Genomic DNA, 5,650 nt, shown 5'->3' with positions numbered 1-5,650 from the left:
TGATGGGTGGCCGAGCCTTCGCCGCCGAGAAACGCCACCTCTGTTACCTACGACCACCGTCGGTAAGGGTTTGAGTATTGGATTTCATTTCTTTTAAGTTTTGGAAACGTTACAAGCACTGCTTGTTGGTTTCAGTTGCTGTCACTGCAAACCGGTCGTCGCTGCCGCGTGAGGTGGCTGCCGAGGCTGCCAAACCAGTTCAGAGACCGCCGCTATTTCGTTTTCGTACTGCAGTAAGTATTTCTGTTTCGGAGACCCTGCGTTAGTGTTTTGTTACATGTATTAAAGTATTTGCAACATTGATATTTTTAAGGATTAGAAATCGAGTATTGCGTGTCGCGATTGAGGCTGTTCTGCTATTGAGAAAGCAAGCGGAGCTGAGGTTTTGGTCGCAGTTGAATTCAGGCTGAGCGAAAAGAGTTCAGTTGACACGTTTGGGGTTATATGTTTTGACTTATCGAGGTAGGGGTTTTCTTAAAATTCATTTTATCTTATAGAGTTGTTATAAATAGATATTAATGTGAGAAACATATGTCTGTGATTATGATTGTCTTATAAATGTGGTTGTTTGTTGGACTGAATGACTGATTGCTTGATTGGTTGAGTAGTTTGTGATTGCTGAAAAGAAATTAGTTTGAAAGATTATTTAGTTGATTATTATGAAAAGTGGCTTTCTTGGTTTTGAAGCTGTTTTTGAGAATGTAAACGAATCGACTTTGGAACTGATTTGAAATATGAAAATGAATTAATTTTAGAAACGGTTTAATTTTGAGTTAGTCTGACTTTATAAATGATTTAGTATTTGAGCTGGCTTGATTTTAAAAAGAGATTTATTATTGGCATTGATTCGCTTTGGAAATAATTTGATATTGGAATTGGTTGAGTTTTGGAAGAAGATTAAGATTTGGAAATGGTTGAGATTTTATCATTTTAAATTTCTGTTATTAATTTTAATAAATATTTATTTTTTAAATAATATATGTATGATAAAAAAATATGTTTATTTATTTAGAGTACAAATTTTATTATTATATTTGTATGTTCATGATTTTAATTATACTTTTAAATACTTTGAATAGATTTATTTTATTATATTATATTTTACATATAAATATATGTTCTATCACGTAATTAAATAAAGATATATTTTTTCAATAAAAAAATTAATAACCAAATTAACCATTAATTATGTGAGTAAGCAGTGATCCATGGCAAAAAGAGGTGCTGGCTATACCGGGAAAGATGGTGAAGTACGGGCAACAGAATTCAACGACGTGACTAAGGGATAATGCACTAAAGAAAGAGAGATTGCGTGGGAGGGCAGTAGATGGCGACGTCGACGCTTCTTGTCACGAACGCGACGGTGCTTGGAAGGACCGAATTTAGGTGACGAAATGATGAAGAAAGAATGGAGGAGTGGAAATGTGCTTCAATTAACACAGGGGTGAAGTTTTGATATTTTAAGAAATTATATCATTTCCAATCTCAAATAATAAATTATAAAATAACCCAACTATGGTTAAGTAAGGACCAATTACAATGTGACACATAATGAAGAGTAATTTACATGTTATTTTAGAGGGGGTTAGGCAACATTCACCTTTAATTATAGGTTACTGGGTTAAATTATTTTTGATAAATGAGAATACAAGCGGTGCTTGATTCCAAGGTAACCCACATTATTTCTAGATAACTCGGTGCTCATTTACGACACATTTTTATTTTTAATATTGGATTAACAATGGTATTTTTTGAATTGTGAATTACTGTGTTATTTTTTAAAAATGTGGGATAATTTAATTTAAGAAATAAAAATTGGACAGTTCAATTTTTGTACTCGAATTCTTCGATTTGTGTTTAAAAATTAAAAAAAAATTGGAATACACAAATTAGACCCGTATTACAAATTTTTTAAATTTTTTAAACACAAATAAGAGGATCCAATTTGTGTAACTCCCATAATTTTAAAAATACCAAAAATTATAATATTAAAATATATCACTCATTTTGTAAGACCCAGAAATTTCAGAAAAAATCTTATTAAGAATTAATATTGATTTATTTATTCATTAAGTACCTTAACCTCAGGAATTATTTTATTAAAGAAAAATTAAAACAAATTTTGATTAATTGAGTTTAAAGTAATTTAAGGTTCTATATTTGAATAATAAAGTTTAGCAAATATAAAATAATAAGAATTTTATATGGTTTGGTTTAAGTAATTGAGATTTTGGAATTTAATACTAATATTTTTATAAATAAAGAAAATTAATTATATTACCTTATAATTTTAATTAGAGTATTTGATTTCAAATCAATTAGTATTTTGATCAAATAAATGATATTTCAAAATAATTTTAGAGATTTAATTAAATTTTAGATGAATCCAAAAATCTCCAATTTTATCATAAAATCATAATTCCCAAATCAAAACCCTAAATTCCCAAAACACAACCCTAACCCCAATTTCCCTAACCTAGCCGCCATACCCTTTTCCCCAAAATAACCCAACACCCACAGCCAAAACCCAACAGCCAGAAAAGAAGAAAGAAAGGGGAAGAGATGAGAGGGGATCCGTGAGAGGGAGAGCGTCGGGTAGGAGGGAGGAGCTGTCGCACCACCGCCGCGCTGCTCAGGACGCCACCACACCACTGCGACCAGTCGCCACCGTGCTGCACAGAGAAGGGAGAAAGTGCGAAGAACAGAGGGAAGAGAGAGGAAGAACGCGCGCCAGGGAGCTCAGTTGCGGGGAGAGGAGACGTGTGGCTGACCCGTCGTCGCCGGTCCGTCTAGCTCGACCAGCCGCCGTCGTCGTCTCTGTCCTGAACCGTCGCCAGATCCGCCGCTGTCACCGGGAAAAGGAGTCGATGCAAGGAGAGCCGCGCGTGGAAGGGAGAGAGAGATCCGAGACTGAGCTGGTTCTCCTCACCGCCGATCTGTCCAGCCGCCGTCGTACCCTCCGTCGCCACCGCTGGTGATGGGTGGCCGAGCCTTCGCCGCCGAGAAACGCCACCTCTGTTACCTACGACCACCGTCGGTAAGGGTTTGAGTATTGGATTTCATTTCTTTTAAGTTTTGGAAACGTTACAAGCACTGCTTGTTGGTTTCAGTTGCTGTCGCTGCAAACCGGTCGTCGCTGCCGCGTGAGGTGGCTGCCGAGGCTGCCAAACCAGTTCAGAGACCGCCGCTATTTCGTTTTCGTACTGCAGTAAGTATTTCTGTTTCGGAGACCCTGCGTTAGTGTTTTGTTACATGTATTAAAGTATTTGCAACATTGATATTTTTAAGGATTAGAAATCGAGTATTGCGTGTCGCGATTGAGGCTGTTCTGCTATTGAGAAAGCAAGCGGAGCTGAGGTTTTGGTCGCAGTTGAATTCAGGCTGAGCGAAAAGAGTTCAGTTGACACGTTTGGGGTTATATGTTTTGACTTATCGAGGTAGGGGTTTTCTTAAAATTCATTTTATCTTATAGAGTTGTTATAAATAGATATTAATGTGAGAAACATATGTCTGTGATTATGATTGTCTTATAAATGTGGTTGTTTGTTGGACTGAATGACTGATTGCTTGATTGGTTGAGTAGTTTGTGATTGCTGAAAAGAAATTAGTTTGAAAGGTTATTTAGTTGATTATTATGAAAAGTGGCTTTCTTGGTTTTGAAGCTGTTTTTGAGAATGTAAACGAATTGACTTTGGAAATTATTTGAAATATGAAAATGAATTAATTTTAGAAACGGTTTAATTTTGAGTTAGTCTGACTTTATAAATGATTTAGTATTTGAGCTGGCTTGATTTTAAAAAGAAATTTATTATTGGCATTGATTCGCTTTGGAAATAATTTGATATTGGAATTGGTTGAGTTTTGGAAGATGATTAAGATTTGGAAATGGTTTAGAAAAGGTTTGAGAAATGTTTGGGTGGAACCCAAAAAGGGTGGCAGAATCCGAGTTTTTGAGGAGATGCTGCCGAAATTTTATAAAATTCGAAGTTTTGTTTGAAGTAATTGTTTAAAAAGACTTAGTTCTTAAACGTTATATGTTTAAGATTGATTTATTTAGAAAAGAAAGAATTATGTTTTGGTTTGAGATTGTTGATTAACGAAAAGAAGGATGATGAGGATTGATTTGAAATATGATTTTTGAATGAATTTGGAAATGGGATATGGATTGACGAATGATGATGATATTGAGAATGGCTTAGATATTGATGAATGATGAATGAACTATTTATGTGGCTTATGAATTTGAAATATCTGAGATACGAGGTTCCCTGGATTAAGTGCCGTGGCTTGCCACCACGTGTACCAGGTTAAAAACTCGATACTCTGTTGACCCTACGACGTAAGTGTGACCGGGCACTATATAAATTCCCGGGAATGTTACCCCCATTGAGCAATATTGATTATTTGAGAAAAAGCTATGCATAGACTCTTGGGGATGCACGTCGGGGGACAGTCTAAGGACAATTCAGACTTGTCGGGTTGGCTGGATAACCGACAGATGAGCCTCATCAGCCATAGGACAGGCATGCATCATATGCATTTGTATGCTTTGCTTGAGTTTGAACTTGTTTTGGTTTGCCTAATTGCTAAACTGTTCTTAACTGCTACTTGAACTATTTTCTGTAACTGCTACCTACTTGTGTTTTCCTTGTCTGTCTTGCCTGTGTTTGTCCTGGCGTGCTACATTTGAGAATGAACTTTGGTGCTAAAATAATGATTGTGTTGTTTGATTGCGTGGTTGGTTTCTAATTGATATTTTCTTATAAGAAAGGAAAGGTTTCGGATTTCTGAAAGATTAAACATTGTTTCTTTGAAAAGGTTTTGAACAATTATCTATTGGTTTTTAAAAGATTCATAAGGCAATGATAATCACTGAGCTTGAAAACAGTTTTCTTATTAAATATCTTCTTATGACAACTTTGAAACTTCGTGGTGAGACCGTGTGGTTAGGTTCTCACCCCCCTACAGTTTTACCTTTTCAGGAACTGGATGAAGAAGCATTAAGAAGAGTTATACTGCGTTTGGTTTATATGATGTTGCATTAATTAGATTATTTTCTTCCCTCGTCTTTGTTATTACAAGTTTGTAAGAGGGATAGGAATTGTATGTTTTATATGTATAATATATTGAATTATTAGGTATGGAGTTTTGTATATGAATATATGCCTGTTTGTATTTTTCTTAAGATAAAATATTTATTTCTGGTTTTTCAAAGAAAACAGCAATATAGTGTCGAGTTATAGGCTCCTATTTTATTATTTAGTATGTAAAGTAGTCGTAATACTCCTTGCTATCAGAGTGCGCAGCCGGAAGTGTGACTTCTGATAGTGAGAGTGTTACACATTCTACTTTCACATGTAAATTTTTTAGCCCATTTATGCCGTTTAAAATTTTGTTTCTCTTTTACTGTAGAAAATTTTAAGTTTCTTTTTTTTTTAAATTAATAATGCATGTAATTTGAATCTTGAAACAATGAAATAAATTTGTTTGTGTGTTTCGAACATTCCTATATTTATTTATTTATGTTGTTCTTTCACTCTAATAGAAAATACCCAATTGTAAGAGAAAATCATTTTTATTCCTTATGTTACTAAAAAAAACTGCAACATAAGTGTTCCGAGGGTTACCTGAAACTGGAGGTCGATCTCGG

Source organism: Arachis ipaensis, chromosome B10 (assembly GCF_059453495.1).
Source record: "Arachis ipaensis isolate K30076 ecotype BB chromosome B10, ASM5945349v1, whole genome shotgun sequence".
Classification (NCBI taxonomy): Eukaryota; Viridiplantae; Streptophyta; class Magnoliopsida; order Fabales; family Fabaceae; genus Arachis; species Arachis ipaensis.
The sequence above is the reverse complement of the archived record's forward strand: the minus strand, read 5'-3'. Positions refer to the sequence as shown.